The 22,177-nt window shown below is 42.3% G+C and overlaps 1 protein-coding gene across 1 annotated transcript in view; it reads right to left on the bottom strand.

Moving 5' to 3' along the window:
- Window positions 1-22,177, bottom strand: part of LOC110502619 (potassium voltage-gated channel subfamily H member 1) — an 89,720-nt gene that overhangs the window by 43,380 nt on the left and 24,163 nt on the right. The window lies entirely within an intron of this gene.

The following is a 22,177-nucleotide window of genomic DNA, read 5'->3' as shown; positions in this document are numbered from 1 at the left end:
ACACTGATATTCATTTCTTGCAGGAAATCACGCACAGAACAAGTAGCTGGTGGCTGGTGACATTGTCATGCTGGAGGGTCATGTCAGGATGAGCCTGCAGGAAGGGTACCACAAGAGCGAGGAGGATGTCTTCCCTGTAAACGCACAGTGTTGAGATTGCCTGCAATGACAACAAGCTCAGTCCGATGATGCTGTGACACACCACCCCAGACCATAACGGACCCTCCACCTCCAAATCGATCCAGCTCCAGAGTACAGACCTCGGTGTAACGCTCATTCCTTCGATGATCAACGCGAATCCGACCATCACCCCTGGTGAGACAAAGCCGCGACTCGTCAGTGAAGAGCACTTTTTTGCCAGTCCTGTCTGGTCCAGTGACGGTGGGTTTGTGCCCATAGGCGACGTTGTTGCCGGTGATGTCTGTTGTGAGGACCTGCCTTACAACAGGCCTACAAGCCCGCAGTCCAGCTTCTCTCAGCCTATTGCAGACAGTCTGAGCACTGATGGAGGGATTGTGCGTTCCTGGTGTAACTCAGGCAGTTGTTGTTGCCATCCTGTACCTGTCGCCGCAGGTGTGATGTTCGGATGTACCAATCCTGTGCAGGTGTTGTTACACGTGGTCTGCCACTGCGAGGACGATCAGCTGTCCGTCCTGTCTTCCTGTAGCGCTGTCTTAGGCATCACACAGTACAGACATTGTAATTTAGTGCCCTGGCCACATCTGCAGTCCGCATGCCTAAGGCATGTTCACGCAGATGAGCAGGGACCTGGGCATCTTTCTTTTGGTGTTTTTCAGAGTCAGTAGAAAGGCCTCTTTAGTGTCCTAAGTTTTCATAACTGTGACCTTAATTGCTGTCTTAATAACGACCGTTCCACAGGTGCATGTTCCTTAATTGTTTATGGTTCATTGAACATGCATGGGAAACAGTGTTTAAACCCTTTACAATAAGGATCTATGAAGTTGTTTGTATTTTTACAAATTATTTTTGAAAGACAGGGTCCTGAAAAAGAGACGTTTATTTTTTTGCTGAGTTTATGTACACTAATCAGAAGAACTGAATGTGGCAATTATCTGAATGAATTAAACCACTGTTTTCTTTCTTTCATAAAGAAAGATACTGTACTTTCTTAACGCTAAATAATCGACAAATCTACCAATTGGTGCTGAAACAGAGACAAATATATTCAGATGTATTTCTTTCACTGATCCCTAATATTCTGAATCCGTTTTCTTGATATATTCTAGTCTGTTGACAAAATTCTAACTAAAAGGTGCACTGCATTTAAAGGGATGGCTTAAGATAAATGTACTGGAAATTCTATTGAATGAAAACTCAAATGAAAATCTGTTGGCCAGCCAGTTGGAGGGCTTTCAGCGGTTGAATTACATTTATTCCGCAAGTGAGGAGACAACGCCTGCAAAGCCCGTTACGCACCTTCATAAAGTAAGTCTGAATACCAACTGAGAAATGCATAGGAAAGACGTGCTTAAAATCGTCTAATTTCCTATGTCGGAATCTGGCCCATAGTGCATGTGAAACATAAAAAACGTGTTTTTCCCATTGTATTTAATTGAATTAAAAACCAAACATAGCCTCCTCTCCCCTAAATTAAGGCTGTTTTTTTGTCCTGCCCAAAGCATTCGCCAAGTAGCCAAAGCTATCAATAAAGAGTTTGGCTTGTGAAATCGCGTTGAAATAAATCTTAAATCACCAACGCTTTTTTTAAAGTTAAAAGTTTTGGAGCCGCAAAACAGTGAGCTGTACATTAAGTGTGTTGTACATTATTTTAGCCAGCTTATTATTTATTTTGGATGTGCATAAAAAAACCTCCAAAGGCTACATGTCCATATGCCCATCATGGAAAGAGAGATGAGATTATCCGGTGACACTCATATTTAAAAACATTGTAGTTATTTTCCTGTAACAATTGCTTGTTTGCCATTTAGTTTAATTAAAAACCAAGCCCTCAGTAGGCTAGCCTTACCCTACTTTAACGAAAGCTGGTTTCACAATAATACGTCGGATGTATTTGTTATCCTGGCCATGCATTAGAAGTAGCCTATCCATAAAAGGTTTCTAAATGGTCTACTCGTCGTGCTTTTGCATGATTCACAATTCGCATAGGCCTACCTGCATACTCCATTTCGCTTGTATCCATCACGATTTCCTAGTACATATATTCCGGACTCTGACATTGCTCGTTCTAATATTTCTTAATCTTTCACTTTGGATTACGTGCGTCTTGTTTTATATTATTTTACAGGTTTTATTACTGCACTGTTGGAGCTAGAAACAAAAGCATTTTGCTGGCAATTTGCATATACTCCAGAATGTTATGAAGAGTGATCAGATGAATTGCAATTAATTGCAAAGTCCGTCTTTGCCATGCAAAAGAACTGAATCCCCCAAAAACATTTCCACTGCATTTCAGCCCTGCCACAAAAGGACCAGCTGACATCATGTCAGTGATTCTCTCGTTAACACAGGTGTGAGTGTTGACGAGGACAAGGCTGAAGATCACTCTGTGATGCTGATTGAGTTCAAATAACAGACTGGAAGCTTCAAAAGGAGGGTGGTGTTTGGAATCATTGTTCTTCCTCATGTCAACCATGGTTACCTGCAAGGAAACACGTTCCGTCATCATTGCTTTGCATAAAAAGGGCTTCACAGACAAGGATATTGTTGTTAGTAAGATTGCACCTAAATCAACCATTTATCGGATCATCAAGAACTTCAAAGAGAGCGGTTCAAATGTTGTGAAGAAGGCTTCAGGGCGCCCAAGAAAGTCCAGCAAGCGCCAGGACCGTCTCCTAAAGTTGATTCAGCTGCGGGATTGGGGCACCACCAGTACAGAGCTTGCACAGGAATGGCAGCAGGCAGGTGTGAGTGCATCTGCACACACAGTGAGGCGAAGACTTTTGGAGGATGGCCTGGTGTCAAGAAGGGCAGCAAAGAAGCATCAGGGACAGACTAATATTCTGCAAAAGGTACAGGGATTGGACTGCTGGGGACTGGGGTAAAGTAATTTTCTCTGATGAATCCCCTTTCCGATTGTTTGGGGCACCCGGAAAAAAGCTTGTCTGGAGAAGACAAGGTGAGCGCTACCATAAGTCCTATGTCATGCCAACAGATTCATGTGTGGGGTTGCTTCTCAGCCAAGGGAGTGGGCTCACTCACAATTTTGCCTAAGAGCACAGCCATGAATAAAGAATGGTACCAACACATCCTCCGAGAGCAACTTCTCCCAACCATCCAGGAACAGTTTGGTGACGAACACCAAACTGCATGATGGAGCACCTTGCCATAAGGCAAAAGTGATAACTAAGTGGCTCGGGGAACAAAACATCATTATTTTGGGTCCATGGCCAGGAAACTCCCCAGACCTTAATCCCATTGAGAACTTGTGGTCAATCCTCAAGAACCCACAAATTCTGAGAAACTCCAAGCATGCCATCAGTCGGGATGTGGCCCAGATGTTAATTGACAGCATGCCAGGGTGGATTGCAGAGGTCTTTAAAAAGGGTCAACACTGCAAATATTGACTCTTTGCATCAACTTCATGTAATTGTCAATAAAAGCCTTTGACACTTATGAAATGCTTGTAGTTATACTTCAGTATTCCATAGTAACATCTCAATAAAATATCTAAAGACACTGAAGCAGCAAATTTTGTGGAAATTAATATTTGTGTCATTCACAAAACTTTTGGCCACGACTGTACATGCCTCATGAGCTTATTTCAATTGTCGTACCTGATCAAACCCCAAAATATGAGCTTGTTTTACTACTTTGTTTTTAAACAATGTATACAAACACTGTATAGCCTCAAAACATAGTATCAAATAATCTTGATATCATGGGTAGTAGCAATAGCCTGCCTATGTGGCATGGCGCTACAGATGGTGGCCTCAGGACCTCTATATCAGGCGGTGTGAAAGGAAAGTCCGGAAAATCGTTCAAGACTCCAGCTACCAAAACTCTAGACTGTTCTCTCTGCTTCCACACAGCAAGTGATACTGGTGCCATCAAGTCTGACACCAACAGGCTCCTGAACATCTTCTATCCCCAAGCCATGAGACTGCTAAATAGCTAATTAAATGGCTGAGTTGACCGTTGTTTTATTTAACTTTTGCACTGCCTCTATGCACTCACAGGGCCCTACACTCACTTCATAGTTTTCTCACACACACATAATATGCACCTACATTTATACTAACTCTACACACACGCACACCTCACATAAAACCATCATATATGCTGCCGCTACTCTGTATATGTATATATGTATATGGTGATGTCACCTTACCCCTATACATGTCAGTGGAGGCGGATGAGGGAAAGACGGCTCATAATAACAGCGCGAATGGAATGGCATCAAATACATGGAAACAATGTGTTTGATGTATTTGATACCATTCCACTGATTCTGCTCCAGCCATTACCATAAGCCTGTACTCCCCAATTAAGCTGCCATCAGCCTCCTGTGATACATACAGTACCTACGGGAAGGCAGCTCTGTTTCATGTCTGTCTAATTAAGCAATAAGGCACCTCTGGGGTTTGTGGTTTATGGCCAATGTACCACGGCTAAAGTCTGTTCTTAGGCACGACACAGCCCTTAGCCGTGGTATATTGGCCATATACCACAAACTCCAGAGGTGCCTTATTGCTATTACAAAAGTGGTTACCAACGTAATTAGAGCAGTAAAAATAAATGTTTTGTCATACCTGCGGTATATGGTCCGATATACCACGGCTGTCAGCCAATCAGCATTCAGGGTTCGATACCACCCAGTTTATAATAAAGCATAAAAATACAAAATGTGGAGTAGGAGTCCATTTTGCTGATTCCACTCTAAAATGTGTAGACATGCTGCCAAATAAGGACCAGAAGATTACACAACCTGTAATACAGTGGGAGGACTGCTCTGCTTGCAGAGGACTGCTCTGCTTATGGTCCCAGATCGGTTGGTGCTGAATAGCCGGACAACAACCATAGGAGCTGGCTATACAGTACAAACAGATCTGGGACCAGGCTACAACTATGGGCTCTGATCAGAAGTAGTGTACAGGGAATAGGGTGCCATTTGGGACACAACCCTGGAGTAGGAAGCAATCCACATTTTTCAGTCTCAGCAGAGTAGTAGCCTGGTCCCAGATCGTTTTGTGCTGTATAGCCAACTCCTACAGTAAAGCTGCTATAAGGTGAGGAGAGAAGCCATTCTATGGGCTGTCAATGGATAGACTATGTGAAGTGTAACAAGGTTTAACAAGACTGCGAATGTTGATAGAACTGCATCTGATTGAAAAGGTCAGCTCTCGCTCTTTCTCTCACACGTGCACATATTCAAACGTTCTATGCTTTAGAACCAATCCCTGCTCTCTGCAAAATAACAATAGCCGTATGCCTTACCAATTAGTTCTACTCTAATTGGGAAATGGAGGATTTGGTCAGTTTTCTGTGTAAAAAGCTATTTGAATTTCATGCTTATTTTTGTTAAAAGGAATCCAAACCCGTTTCTTCAAACTAAAGCGTGAAGGGCATCTCATTGAGTAAGGCTGCCTGCCATAAAATGTAAATTAATGTCATGATTGCAGAAAGAACATTTGAGACAAATTAATAGCTTATTGTAGCCATGGCAATTTCCTTATTTTGAGCTGTGGATCACTTAACAGTACAGTAATCTCTGGACTTCTTCATATTGTTTCAGTGCAATACACACCGGTTACACACATTTTTTTGGAAGATGATAACTTTGCGAGACATTGATGCTACTATTTTCCAAACCAAACACCACCTATAATATTCTGCAATGCCCAAAGTATTTGGCAAAGTACAACAGTGTTTGACAAAGGACCACAAAATGATCACATCATTGCAGCAGGAGATAGCAGTTAATAAAATGTAAATGTAATTTCTCTCCCCACTTCAGAGTGCAGCCACACTGGTTTGTATATATTTTTCCTGTGTGTGTGTGTGTGTGTGTGTGTGTGTGTGTGTGTGTGTGTGTGTGTGTGTGTGTGTGCATGTGTGTGATAGCATCAGTGTCATCAGGGCGTAGCGATAAAGTGTTGTCGTCACTATGATCCATGATGTCACTCACCTCCTGGCAGATACACTCTGATGTACTGTGTTTCTATCTGAATACTGATCTACTGTATGTATATGACACTTCAAATTGCTATCATTGCATTAGATCCACAATACGATCCTTCCGCTTAATGATGTACAGTAAATTAAAGCAATAATGCCTGATGAGGTGTGGTATATGGCCAATATACCACAGCTAAGGGCTATTCTTATCACGACACAACGCGGAGTGCCTGGATAAAGCCCTCAGGTATATTGGCCATATATCACAAAGCCCTGAGGTGCCTTATTGCTATTATAAACTGGCTACCAACGTAATTAGAACAGCGAAAATATACATGGTAGTCATCTTTCACTATTATTAATTAGTGTAATATGTGTGTGGGGATGTGCGAACCTGTTAGGGTAGAACTTGTGTGTGTTCTGGGGGGTGAGGTCTACAGGTGTAGACCTTACCGTGAAATGCTTACTTACAAGCCCTTCACCAACCATGTAGTTTTAAGAAAATAGAGTTAAGAAAATATTTACGAAATAAACTAAAGTAAAAAAGGTTTGAAAAGGTCAGCTCTCACTCTCTCTCACACGTGCACACATACACTTTCTATGCTTTAGAACCAATCCCTGCTCTCTGCAGAATAACAATAGCCTTACCAATTAGTTCTACTCAAATTGGGAAATGGAGGGTTTAGTCAGTTTTCTGTGTAAAAAGCTATTTGAATTTCATGCTTATTTTAGCTAAAATAAATCCGAGGAGGTATGGTTTTACTTTAGAAGAAAAGTTATTATAAACTGGGTAGTTCGAGCCCTGAATGCTGACTGGCTGACAGCCGTGGTATACTACAGGTATGACAAAACATTTAATTGCCCCAACTCTCAATAGGGGTAGACCGACATCAACACCTCTTCACTGTGAAAGGGGGCGGGGGGGAGCAGTAGATCATGAGTAAGGACCTGTCACCACTACAATAGAAGCCATTTCTCAAAGCAGCCATATAAACTATACTGTTATTTCAGAATCATAACAACAGAATCAGAATCATAACAACAGAATCAGAATCATAACAACAGAATCAGAATCATAACAACAATAATAATTTGTTGGGCGCTTATATTTGTCCAATTTAATACATGTACAAGTGTGTATTATACACATATGTTTTTTGCATATCCCAAGTCTCCTTGAGACACCCTAACAGACGGGTCACGGCCAAGCTCAGCAATTATCAACGCCGATCCTGGAGCAATTAGTGTTAAGTGCCTTGCTCAAGGACACATCGAAAGATTTTTCACCTTGTCGTGTCTGGGATTCGAACTAGCGACGTGTTGGTTACTGGCACAATGCTCTAACCTCAAACACCTACCTCAAAGACCTGAGCTAATAGGACATGTATGACTCAGACAGAGAACAGCTACCATCCACAAAAAACCTGGGAATGTACATGAATTGATGTGCCCATAATATCCCCGACATTCACGTATGAAAAGGCATACAGTACAAATGAACTTAACACTTCCTATGAATATCCTTGTAAATATGCCTATAATACATTATGAAGAGGGTATTCGTAGGGCCAAGCACGCCCCCATCCACATCGACGGGGCACTTGTGGAGTGGATTTCCTTGAGTTCCTGTGTGTCCACATCACTAAGGAATTAACATGCTTCACACACATCAACACAGTCGTGAAGAAGGCACGACAACGCCTCTTCCCCCTCAGGAGGCTGAAAAGATTTGGCATGGGCCCTCAAATACTCAAAAAGTTCTACAGCTGCACCATTGAGAGCATGTTGACTGGCTGCATCACCGCAAGACGGTGGGTAGTGTGTATGGCCCAGTACATCACTGGGGCCAAGCTCACTATCATCCAGGACCTTTATACCAGGCAGTGTAAGAGGAAGGCCCTAAAAATGGTCAAAGACTCCAGCTACCCAAGTCATATATTGTTTTCTCTACTACCGTACGGCAAACGGTACCGATCCACCAAGTCTGGAACAGCTTCTATCCCCAAGCCATAAGACTGCTAAATCATTTATCAAAAGAGCTACCCGGATTATCTGCATTGACCCTTTTTGCACAAAAGCACTTTTCAGACAGACAGCGGAATATCGCCGAGTACCCCGCCAAGTACACCACTTTTCCGTCTAGTCAAAGCGGCTTAGCATGCACGCACACACATACACAAGGGTGACAGCCGCCAGTGCCCGTAGCAACAAAATAAACAACTGTTATTAACGTGCAAAAAAAGTATTGCTTTAACAACATAAGCATGCATAAAAACATATTTACATGCAACAGAATTACTAATAAAAATTGATTCGAAAACATGGATTTTTATTGTTAAACGTGAGACTGTAAACTGATAGTGTTAGCCAGCTAGCTAGCTAGAGTCGGCAAGTTAGCTGGTCCCACTGTTGGACATACGTGCTGAGGTATCACAACGCAGGCTACGTTTTATACTGTGATTGGAAAACAATGCCGGCACAACTTGAAAAATAGAGCAAAATCCTATTTTCTCCATCTCGGCTGAGCGGCTTCCATGGGCCCGAGCACCGCCAACCGCTCCGCCTTGATAGAGTTTCACCCCCTGCCAGCCTTCATTGAAAATGAATGGGCCACCCCATCTGTCTGTCAGTGGCTTAACTATTTTGACTCATCACATATGCTGCTGCTACTGTTTATTATCTATCCTGTTGCCTAGTCACTTGACCCCTACTTATATGTACATACAGTGCATTCGGAAAATATTCAGACCCCTTCCCCTTTTCCACATTTTGTTACATTACAGCCTTATTCTAAAATTGATTAAATTATTTGTTTTCCATATCAATCTCACAATAATCAATCAATCAATCAATCAACACAATACCCCATAATGACAAAGCGAAAACAGGTTTTTAGAAAAACAGAAATACCTTATTTCTATAAGTATTCAGACCCTTTGCTATGAGACTCGAAATTGAGCATCAGGAGCTTCCTGGTTCCTTGAGTTGTTTCTGCAACTTGATTGGAGTCCACTTGTGGTAAATTCAATTGATTGGACATGATTTGCAAAGGCACCTGTCTATATAAGGTCCCATAGTTGACAGTGCATGTCATCCTCCTAGATCTACAGTGCCTTGCGAAAGTATTCGGCCCCCTTGAACTTTGCGACCTTTTGCCACATTTCAGGCTTCAAACATAAAGATATAAAACTGTATTTTTTTGTGAAGAATCAACAACAAGTGGGACACAATCATGAAGTGGAACGACATTTATTGGATATTTCAAACTTTTTTAACAAATCAAAAACTGAAAAATTGGGCGTGCAAAATTATTCAGCCCCCTTAAGTTAATAATTTGTAGCGCCACCTTTTGCTGCGATTACAGCTGTAAGTCGCTTGGGGTATGTCTCTATCAGTTTTGCACATCGAGAGACTGAAATGTTTTCCCATTCCTCCTTGCAAAACAGCTCGAGCTCAGTGAGGTTGGATGGAGAGCATTTGTGAACAGCAGTTTTCAGTTCTTTCCACAGATTCTCGATTGGATTCAGGTCTGGACTTTGACTTGGCCATTCTAACACCTGGATATGTTTATTTTTGAACCATTCCATTGTAGATTTTGCTTTATGTTTTGGATCATTGTCTTGTTGGAAGACAAATCTCCGTCCCAGTCTCAGGTCTTTTGCAGACTCCATCCTTCTTCCAGAATGGTCCTGTATTTGGCTCCATCCATCTTCCCATCAATTTTAACCATCTTCCCTGTCCCTGCTGAAGAAAAGCAGGCCCAAACCATGATGCTGCCACCACCACCATGTTTGACAGTGGGGATGGTGTGTTCAGTGTGATGAGCTGTGTTGCTTTTACGCCAAACATAACGTTTTGCATTGTTGCCAAAAAGTTAAATTTTGGTTTCATCTGACCAGAGCACCTTCTTCCACATGTTTGGTGTGTCTCCCAGGTGGCTTGTGCCAAACTTTAAACGACACTTTTTATGGATATCTTTAAGAAATGGCTTTCTTCTTGCCACTCTTCCATAAAGGCCATATTTGTGCAATATACGACTGATTGTTGTCCTATGGACAGAGTCTCCCACCTCAGCTGTAGATCTCTGCAGTTCATCCAGAGTGATCATGGGCCTCTTGGCTGCATCTCTGATCAGTCTTCTCCTTGTATGAGCTGAAAGTTTAGGGGGACGGCCAGGTCTTGGTAGATTTGCAGTGGTCTGATACTCCTTCCATTTCAATATTATCGCTTGCACAGTGCTCCTTGGGATGTTTAAAGCTTGGGAAATCTTTTTGTATCCAAATCCGGCTTTAAACTTCTTCACAACAGTATCTCGGACCTGCCTGGTGTGTTCCTTGTTCTTCATGATGCTCTCTGCGCTTTTAACGGACCTCTGAGACTATCACAGTGCAGGTGCATTTATACGGAGACTTGATTACACACAGGTGGATTGTATTTATCATCATTAGTCATTTAGGTCAACATTGGATCATTCAGAGATCCTCACTGAACTTCTGGAGAGAGTTTGCTGCACTGAAAGTAAAGAGGCAGAATAATTTTGCACGCCCAATTTTTCAGTTTTTGATTTGTTAAAAAAGTTTGAAATATCCAATAAATGTCGTCCCACTTGTTGTTGATTCTTCACAAAAAAATACAGTTTTATATCTTTATGTTTGAAGCCTGAAATGTGGCAAAAGGTCGCAAAGTTCAAGGGGGCCGAATACTTTCGCACGGCACTGTATCTGCTGATTTCAACACCGTGAACCATCAGATCCACCTTCACCCTCTCAGGGCTGGGTATCTCAGGCTCAAACCCTACATTCCAACCCTAGCACTCTGTTCTGCCACTTCTGGTCTCTTGGCCCTCTCACCCCTACGGGAAGGCAGCTCCCGCTCATCCCAGTCCAAGTTATTCTCTGTCCTGGCACCTCAATTGTGGAGCCAGCTTCCCCCAGAAGCTAGGACAGCAGAGCCCCTGCCAATCTTCTGAAACCCTACCTCTTCAAAGAGTATTTGAAATAATCCCCCCCACCCCCTTCCTTCGTGAACTAACACTCACAATTCATTTTTTTTGTAGCTTTCCAAAACAAAACTGTTATTGTAAAATGGTGTCCCTACCATTCATTACGGAAATACAAAATTGTCTCATATTGGTGCGATATCCCTTATTGTCATACAAAACTAAGCTTGGAGCTGTTCTTATCGAAAGAGCCCTACAGCAACATGCAAAATTCTTTCTGTCTGTCCGTTTGCTATAAAAGAGTAATTCTGCCAGCAGATTTGAAGCACGGCTGAATGGGACTTCTCTGCATAAATAAAGGTTACATTTTTCCTGCATGCTGTGTGCTGTCTACATTGCGCATGTGACAGAATATTATATCATCAGGTTGTCACTGCTGCGTTTGAAGATGAAGATCAGATACTACAAAGTCCATTGACTCCAGTACTCCTCTCTACTGTAGACTAGAGCTCTCTCTATCCCCTCTAGTGTAGACTAGAGCTCTCTCTCTATCCTCTCTACTGTAGACTAGAGCGCTCTCTCTATCCTCTCTACTGTAGACTAGAGCGCTCTCTATCCTCTCTACTGTAGACTAGAGCTCTCTCTATCCTCTCTACTGTAGACTAGAGCTCTCTCTATCCCCTCTAGTGTAGACTAGAGCTCTCTCTATCCTCTCTACTGTAGACAAGAGCTCTCTCTATCCTCTCTACTGTAGACTAGAGCTCTCTCTATCCTCTCTACTGTAGACTAGAGCTCTCTCTATCCTCTCTACTGTAGACAAGAGCTCTCTCTATCCTCTATACTGTAGACAAGAGCTCTCTCTATCCTCTCTACTGTAGACTAGAGCTCTCTCTATCCTCTCTACTGTAGACTAGAGCTCTCTCTATCCTCTCTACTGTAGACAAGAGCTCTCTCTATCCTCTCTACTGTAGACTAGAGCTCTCTCTCTATCCCCTCTAGTGTAGACTAGAGCTCTCTCTATCCTCTCTACTGTAGACAAGAGCTCTCTCTATCCTCTCTAGTGTAGACTAGAGCTCTCTCTATCCTCTCTACTGTAGACAAGAGCTCTCTCTATCCTCTCTACTGTAGACTAGAGCTCTCTCTATCCTCTCTACTGTAGACTAGAGCTCTCTCTCTATCATCTCTACTGTAGACTAGAGCTCTCTCTATCCTCTCTACTGTAGATTAGAGCTCTCTCTATCCTCCCTACTGTAGACTAGAGCTCTCTCTCTATCCTCTCTACTGTAGACTAGAGCTCTCTCTATCCTCTCTAGTGTAGACTAGAGCTCTCTCTATCCTCTCTACTGTAGACTAGAGCTCTCTCTATCCTCTCTACTGTAGACTAGAGCTCTCTCTATCCTCTCTACTGTAGACTAAAGCTCTCTCTATCCTCTCTACTGTAGACTAGAGCTCTCTCTCTCTCTATGTATGATGACAGAGGTGCCTGAAAAATGTAATAATGTGGTTGTGGTCAGAAAAAACAGATTATAATCAGGTAAAGACATGTTTTCTGCACGGTCACTAATAGATGGACTGGATGGAAGGTAACATCTGGAGATTGGAATGGATGGAAGGTAACACCTGGAGACTGGATGGAAGGTAACACCTGGAGCTTGGACTGGATGGAAGGTAACACCTGGAGCTTGGACTGGATGGAAGGTAACACTTGGAGCATGGACTGAATGGAAGGTAACACCTGGAGCTTGGACTGGATGGAAGGTAACACCTGGAGCTTGGAATGGATGGAAGGTAACACCTGGAGCTTGGACTGGATGGAAGGTAACACCTGGAGCTTGGAATGGATGGAAGGTAACACCTGGAGCTTGGACTGGATGGAAGGTAACACCTGGAGCTTGGACTGGATGGAAGGTAACACTTGGAGACTGGATGGAAGGTAAAACCTGCAGCTTGGACTGGATGGAAGGTAACACCTGGAGATTGGAATGGATGGAAGGTAACACCTGGAGCTTGGACTGGATGGAAGGTAACACCTGGAGCTTGGACTGGATGGAAGGTAACACTTGGAGACTGGATGGAAGGTAACACCTGCAGCTTGGAATGGATGGAAGGTAACACCTGCAGCTTGGACTGGATGGAAGGTAACACCTGCAGCTTGGACTGGATGGAAGGTAACACCTGCAGCTTGGACTGGATGGAAGGTAACACCTGGAGCTTGGACTGGATGGAAGGTAACACCTGGAGATTGGAATGGATGGAAGGTAACACCTGGAGCTTGGACTGGATGGAAGGTAACACTTGGAGCTTGGACTGGATGGAAGGTAACACCTGGAGCTTGGACTGGATGGAAGGTAACACCTGGAGACTGGATGGAAGGTAACACCTGCAGCTTGGACTGGATGGAAGGTAACACCTGCAGCTTGGACTGGATGGAAGGTAACACCTGGAGCTTGGACTGGATGGAAGGTAACACTTGGAGCTTGGACTGGATGGAAGGTAACATCTGGAGATTGGAATGGATGGAAGGTAACACCTGGAGACTGGATGGAAGGTAACACCTGGCGCTTGGACTGGATGCAAGGTAACACCTGGAGCTTGGACTGGATGCAAGGTAACACCTGGAGCTTGGACTGGATGCAAGGTAACACCTGGAGCTTGGACTGGATGGAAGGTAATACCTGGAGATTGGAATGGATGGAAGGTAACACCTGGAGCTTGGACTGGATGGAAGGTAACACCTGGAGCTTGGACTGGATGGAAGGTAACACTTGGAGCATGGACTGGATGGAAGGTAACACCTGGAGCTTGGACTGGATGCAAGGTAACACCTTGAACATGTATGGCATGGGATCAAAGGCAGTGAGAAACGAATTAGTACTGCTTGATAAGTGTGTGTGTGTGTGTGTGTGTGTGTGTGTGTGTGTGTGTGTGTGTGTGTGTGTGTGTGTGTGTGTGTGGGTGTGTGGTCAATGCAATGCTGCTGGCTCGTCAACAGCTATGTCATTGTCCCTCTGGGGATATGTATGCATCAGCAAATCAATATTTCATATGATGTGACAATTATGCAAATGTTCATACTCAAACTGCAACCAGCCACAAAAAATGAACATACAGTATACGGTGAACATTAAACATAGCCTACAGAATATACTGTACCTGTACTATGCATTAAACATCCGGTAAAACTTTACTGTAGGTGTCCTTATGAAATAAAGCCTTTATAACAGCTACATAACACATAACAAAGACAGACACCTAGAGTAAAGAGTTACCAAACATCCTTTTCATTGGCATCCTACAGTCCTAATATTCTGAGGTACAGTATACTCTGAGCGCACAAAATATTATGAACACGTGCTCTTTCCATGACATAGACTGACCAGGTGAAAGCTATGATCCCTTATTTATGTCACTTGTTAAATCCACTTCAATCAGTGTCGATGAAGGGGACAAGACCGGTTAAGGGGGGGGTTCCTAGTGTTTGGTATACTCAGTGTATATGTTAGTGCCGCATATCCCTCTTTCACCCGAATCTCTCCACCTATCCATCAGATCTTGGTGTAGCACCACAGCTCTATCGGTGACAATGATTTAAATGGAATACACCAACAGCTGTCTTCCTTTGAAGACAATTAACAGACAGTTGTCACAAACCCAAAAAGGTCCCAGGCCAACCGTTGCCATAGTGACACGACAGCTGTATAATCCTCTTGTCACTGATGTGATCTTCGGCTGCTGCCAACACCAATCCACCGCAGATGGTAAAAATAGAATTGTGAGAATAATGGAATAGTCAGTCACGGTTTAAACTGGATGGAATCATACAGTAGTCATTCCACTTGTATCTTCTGTTACTTTTCTCAGCTTCTTTCGATTCAGATCAATAGAATATAATTCTATTTGTGTAAATCTTGTGGTTATCATGGCCAGATTGCATGCCCAGGGGCCTTGACTCCTGGTATCATATGAACACACATATGACATGGCAAAATGTGTAGAATTGCAGGAAATTTGTTTTAAAACTGCAAGATTTTCTCTCCTTCCCATGGCAAAATGAGAAGAATTGCAAGAAATTAGCTTATAAAAAAGCTTTATTTTTTTTTTCTTCTCTCCGGCAACAAGAGGGTTGTGAACAGTTTGAACAGTTTGGTGTAACATGGGTTCCGAGGTAGGGATTTGTTATTACGCAAATAAATTATAATATTCATCTGAACCTTTGCCACCTAGGAAATTTGTGTGAGCTGCCATTCTAAATAGTATCGGGGTACCCCTGCAATACACAACCCTAACTCTTGGAGTGTGTATCAATTATTTCAAGTGTGCAATCGTTGTACCTCTCACTGGCATCGAGTAACTCTGACAGAAGTATCTCTCTTTGTCTTTCACCATGGAAATCTGAACCCGCTGTTCTGTAGGTGCTGTAAAGTAGTGAGCAAAACAGGATCCACATCCCAAATGGCACCCTGTTCCCTATGTGTGCACTACTTTTGACAACGTTCGATAGGGCTCTGGTCAAAAGTAATGCACTAGGTAGGTTATATGGTCTGACCAGCTGAGACAGTGAGTGATTGTAGGATAGTGCTCGGTTCAATTGATCCTGCAATGCATATAGTGGATATCATCAGAGGAGGAACATCCTACTCAGTGAATTTCATTAAAATATATATTTATATTTTTTTAGATAAAACTGTACCAAATAACTGATTAAAACACAGTTTTTCAATTAAGGTCTACAGTAGCCTCAACAGCACCCTCTAGGGTAGTACCATGGTGTAGCCAGAGGACAGCTATTTTGCATCCTCCTCTAGGTACATTGACTTCATTACAAAACCTAGGAGGCTCAAACAGAGAGGAATGCTATTTATGTTAGCTAGCTGGCTAAGGCTATCTAACACTGCAACTCTTCCAAGTCAAGATCTTGGCTATATTAATTTATTGCCACCGGTGTAACTGCTAAACTGCTTGCTGTACACTGTACTGCGTGATTGTACACATGGATTTGATTGTGGGTTTACTAACGCGTTAGTTCTAGTTTGTTGACTATAACGTTAATATGGTGACAATGATGTAGGCTGTGTAGGGGTAAATGGTTATGATATGAATATGGATATGAAGGTTTGGCTTGGAGACGTTTTTGTGCATGGTCACAGACAGCTGTTGTGTTGTGTACTGAAGTCCACAAGTGAAGGGAAACGATGAGATGAGGAGAGCGCATAGATGCGAGGAGATTTATACAATGAACAAAGTGATGATGCTGTTTGTGGCTGCTATGAAAATTAAATATGTGTGCTGGTAATTAGAGGTGTATTCAATCCGCCGATTCTGTTGCAAAACGTTTCTTAAATGCACGCAAACTGAACAAAACGGGGAGGGACCTAACTGAATTTGTCCAATAGAAACTCGTGATTTTGTTTCAAAATGAAACATTTTGCAACTGTTTGGACTAATGATTACACCCCTGATCAGCTAGATACAGGCAGGAGTGTGCAAGGTGGTAATGAATTTGTCACTGTCTGTCACCTTGATTACTCCAATTTGTCTCTCGACCTGTGCACCTACGCTACCGTTCAAAAGATTGGGGTCACTTAGAAATGTTATTGTTTTTGAAAGAAAAGCAAATGTTTTGTCCATTAAAATAACATAACATTGATCAGAAATACAGTGTAGACATTGTTAATGTTGTAAATAACTATTGTAGCTGGAAATGGCTGATGTTTTATGGAATATCTACATAGGCGTACAGAGGCCCATTATCAGCAACCATCACTCCTGTGTTCTAATGGCACGTTGTGTTAGCTAATCCAAGTTTGTCATTTGAAAAGGCTAATTGATCATTAGAAAATTGTTTTGCAATTATGTTAGTTAGCACATAATTAGTTAGCACATCTGAAAACTGTTGTTCTGGTTAAAGAAGCAATAAAACTGGCCTTCTTTAGACTAGTTGAGAATTTATTTTATTTATTTCACCTTTATTTTACCAGGTAGGTCAGTTGAGAACAAGTTCTCATTTACAATTGCGACCTCGCCAAGATAAAGCAAAGCAGCATGACACAAACAACAACACAGAGCTACACATAAACAAACGTACAGTCAATAACACAATAGAAAAGTAAAATAGAAAAATCTATGTACAGTGTGTGCAAATGTAGAAGAGTGCGGAGGTAAGGCAATAAATAGGCCATAGAGGCGAAATAATTAAAATGTTGCATTAACACTGGAGTGATAGATGTGCAGATGATAATGTGCAAGTAGGGATACTGGGGTGCAAGAGGGTGAGTAATAATATGGGGATGAGGTAGTTGGGTGTGCTATTTACAGATTGGCTGTGTACAGGTACAGTGATCGTTAAGCTGCTCTGACAGCTGATGCTTAAAGTTAGTGAGGGAGATATAAGTCTCCAGCTTCAGTGATTTTTGCAATTCGTTCCAGTCATTGGCAGCAGAAAATTGGAAGGAAAGGTGTCCAAAGTAAGTGCTGGCTTTGGGGATGACCAGTGAAATATACCTGCTGGAGCGAGTGCTGCTGGTGTTGCTGGTGTGGGTGTTGCTGGTGACCAGTGAGCTGAGATAAGGCGGGGCATTACATAGCAAAGACTTATAGATGACCTGGAGCCAGTGGGTTTGGCGACGGATATGTAGTGAGGGTCAGCCAACGAGAGCATACAGGTCGCAGTGGTGGGTAGTATATGGGGCTTTGGTGACAAAACGGATGGCACTATGATAGACTACATCAAGTTTGCTGAGTAGAGTGTTGGAGGCTATTTTCTAAATGACATCGCCGAAGTCAAGGATCAGTAGGATAGTCCGTTTTTAGAGGCTATGTTTGGCAGCATGAGTGAAGGAGGCTTTGTTGCGAAATAGGAAGCCAATTGTAGATTTAATTTTGGATAGGAGATGCTTAATGTGAGTCTGGAAGGAGAGTTTACAGTCTAACTAGACACCTAGGTATTTGTAGTTGTCCACATATTCTAGGTCAGAACCGTCCAGAGTAGTGATGCTAGTCGGGCGGGAGGGTGCGGGCAGCAATCGGTTGAAGAGCATGCACTTAGATTTACTAGCATTTAAGAGCAGTTGGAGGCCACAGAGTGTTGTATGGCGTTGAAGCTCGTCTGGAGGTTTGTTAGCACAGTGTCCAAAGAAAGGCCAAATGGTGTCGTCTGCGTAGAGATGGATCAGATAATCACCAGCAGCAAGCGCGAGATCATTGATATATACAGAGAAAAGAGTCGTCCTGAGAATTTAACCCTGTGGCACCCCCATAGAGACTGCCAGAGGTCCGGACAACAGGCCCTCCGATTTGACACACTGAACTCTATCTGAGAAGTAGTTGGTGAACCAGGCGAGGCAGTCATTTGAGAAGCCAAGGCCATTGAGTCTGCCGATAAGAATACGGTGATTGACAGAATCGAAAGCCTTGGTCAGGTCGATGAAGACGACTGCACAGTACTGTCTTTAATCGATGGAGTTATGATATCGTTTAGGACCTTGAGCGTGGCTGAGGTGCATCCATGACCAGCTCGGAAACCAGATTGCATAGTGGAGAAGGTACTGTGGGATTCCAAATGGTCGCTGATCTGTTTGTTAGGTTGGCTTTCGAAGATTTTAGAAAGGCAGGGCAGGATGGATATAGGTCTACAAAAGTTTGGGTCTAGAGTGTCTCCCCCTTTGAAGAGGGGGATGACCGCGGCAGCTTTCCAATCTTTGGGGATCTCAGACGATACGAAAGAGAGGTTGAATAGGCTAGTAATAGTGGTTGCAACAATTTTGGCGGATCATTTTAGAAAGAGAGGGCCCAGATTGTCTAGCCCAGCTGATTTGTAGGGATCCAGATTTTGCAGCTCTTTCAGAACATCAGCTGTCTGGATTTGGGTGAAGGAGAAGGAGAAGCGAGGGAGGCTGGGGCAAGTTGCTGCAGGGGGTGCTGAGATGTTGGCTGGCGTAGGGTTAGACATGTGGAAAAATGCTTATTGAAATGATCGATTATCGTAGATTTATCAGTGGTGACAGTGTTTCCTATCCTCAGTGCAGTGGGCAGCTGGGAGGAGGTACTCTTATTCTCCATGGACTTTACAGTGTCCCAAAACCTTTTGGAATTAGTGCTACAGGAAGCAAATTTCTGTTTTAAAAAGCTTTCCTAACTGATTGAGTATATTGGTTCCTGACTTCCCTGAAAAGTTGCATATCGCGGGGGCTATTCGATGCTAATACAGAACATCACAGGATGTTTTTTGTGCTGGCCAAGGGCAGTCAAGTCTGGGGTGAACCAAGGGCTATATCTGTTCTCAAGAATCTTGAGCATCAGCATTTGTGGGTTCGATTACAGGCTCAAAATGTCCAGAAACAAAGACCTTTCTTCTGAAACTCGCCAGTCTATTCTTGTTCTGAGAAAAGGCTATTCCATGCGAGAAGATCTCGTACAACGCTGTGTACTACTCCCTTCACAGAACAGCGCAAACTGTCCCTAACCAGAATAGAAAGAGTGGGAGGCCCCGGTGCACAACTGAGCAAGAGGACATTAGAGTGTCTAATTTGAGAAACAGACGCATCACAGGTCCTCAACTGGCAGCTTCATTAAATAGTACTCGCAAAACACCTCAACATCAACAGTGAACAGAGGCGACTCCGAGGCGAAATCTTTTATTTTTATTGGCCAGTCTGAGATATGGCTTTTTCTTTGTAACTCTGCCTAGTAGGCCAGCATCCCCGAGTCACCTCTTCACTGTTGACATTGAGACTGGTGTTTTGTGGGTACTATTTAATGAAGCTGCCAGTTGAGGACTTGTGAGGCTTCTGTTTCTCAAACTAGACACTCTAATGTACATGTCGTCTTGCTCAGTTGTGCACCAGGGCCTCCCACTCCTCTTTCTATTCTGGTTAGAGCCAGTTTGTGCTGTTCTGTGAAGGGAGTAGTACACAGCGCTGTACGAACTCTTCAGTTTCTTGGCAATTTCTCACATGGAATAACCTTCATTTCTCACAACAAGAATGGACTGAGTTTCAGAGGAAAGTTATTTATTTCTGGACATTTTGAGCCTATAATCGAACCCACAAATGCTGATGCTCCAGATACTCAACTAGTTTAAAGAAGGCCAGTTTTATTGCATCTTTAATCAGAACAACAGTTTTCAGCTGCGCTAACATAATTGCAAAATAATTGAATGATCAATTAGCCTTTAAAATTATAAACTTGGATTAGCTAACACAACGTGCCATTGGAACACAGGAGTGATGGTTGCTGATAATGGGCCTCTGTATGGCCCTTTCTAAGTGACCCCAAACTTTTGAATGGTAGTGTACATTATAAACTTTAATTCGTAGGCTAGGTTGTGGCAACCTCATAATGGGTATAGGGCAAATTTGAGTATCATGTAGTAGCCTAAACCTATCGATGTTAGATTGAGCTGGGTGAATGGAATATGAATGACAGTCATTCAATATGCTGTAATAGAAATAAGACCATGCCTTCCCTAATCTTGAAAGGCACCAACCGCCACTGACTGCCTAGTATATTTCCCCAGGTTCTCCTGCTGCTGCTACTCCCCCACTGCTACTACCATAACTCAGAGCCAATGAGCCTGATGGTAAAAAAAAAATAACATGTCTGCTCTATATTGCATGCGTCTGCATATGTCAGTCTCTGGCTATCTTTAGAAGTAACCTTACTTGAATAGGATGGAGGAAATGAAATGGATGGATGGAATACAAAAGGATGGATGGGGTACGATCATTCCCTACATCTTTCCATAACCACTTTGACAGATATGATATTCATGATTATCAGAGTTACAGTAACAACAGCCATTTTGTTGAAGAGATTGAGAGATACAGTAAAGATGAGACGGATGAAAGACTACTTGAATCTCATCAACCCTGAATTAACCTTTCAAACAGCTCATGAGTGGCAGACGCATTACTTGCTCTATACAAATTGAAGAGTTTCGTTCCAAAACACTATATCCACCAATTTTTCACATTTGTGTTTTTTCATCCGAAATGATTGGGGAATGGGTACCTTCATGTTTGTGGAAAAATTTTACTATTCTCAGATTTTTTGATTCATAGATTTTTGATTTTTGTGTATTAAAATGGGTTTTGGTTGCAAAACGCTATATCCATTGTTTAGCTGGAATGGAAGGTACTTATCCTGTATATTTGAATGTGATATGTTGATTTCTCGCCTAGCTTTCTGAAGATGAATGAACTAACTGTAAGTCACTCTAGATAAGATCATCTGTTAAATGACTAAAATGTCAAATGCAAATATTTTACATACAGATTTCATATTACTGTACTGATTCTTTAAAAATATATATTTTTAAATATTGATGTTACAAATGTATCATTTGTACAGTTCTTTATTAAAAATTTAGTTATTTGTCACATTTCACTGTATAAAACCTACAGTACTATTCTCTGAGAGTGAGGGGGATACATAGCGTTTTGCAACAAAACATGATTATTTTTCTCTCTGAAAAGAAACCATCAAGTGATAGATTTCAAACAAATACATGTATATCGTTCAAGAAGCCCATGCCATGATTAGATGGTGAAAAAACACACCAATCTCTTTCAAAAGTTGTAAAAAAATATATATGTATTTACCAAAATGTCTGAAAATAGATATATAGCACTTTGGAATGAAACTCTTCAAATGCTCATGCCTTTGTTATGTAAATAACCGTTGTTACACAAATTGTGTTAGAGCATGGTTTTGAGGACGAAAGAGTGTTTGATGTGCTCCCTGTTTCCTGTCTGGATAGAGTGCAGGGTCATCGATGCAGACATTTTAAGGGGCTATGAGCTGATGGGTTGGTCTAATCAATTCATATTACCAAAGCAGTGCTACTCCAGTGTTTCACTTATCTATAACCAATTAATTCAATTCTAACAACAACATTCCATCATGAGACATGAGAGGGGCTCATTAATTCATTAATTCATAATGCTACCACATGGGGAAAATGCCAATAAGGCCACAGAGGGCACTTAAATCAGTGTTTCCTAAACCTCTCCTCGAGTACCCACAGCCAGTCCACATATTTTATCAAATAACATTTTATTTGTCACATGCGCTGAATACAACAGGTGTAGACCTCACCATGAAATGCTTACTTACAAGCCCTTAAACAACAATACAGTTCAATGT

The sequence above is a fragment of the Oncorhynchus mykiss genome, chromosome 23, assembly GCF_013265735.2.
Source record: "Oncorhynchus mykiss isolate Arlee chromosome 23, USDA_OmykA_1.1, whole genome shotgun sequence".
Lineage (NCBI taxonomy): Eukaryota > Metazoa > Chordata > Actinopteri > Salmoniformes > Salmonidae > Oncorhynchus > Oncorhynchus mykiss.
The sequence above is the reverse complement of the archived record's forward strand: the minus strand, read 5'-3'. Positions and strand labels throughout refer to the sequence as shown.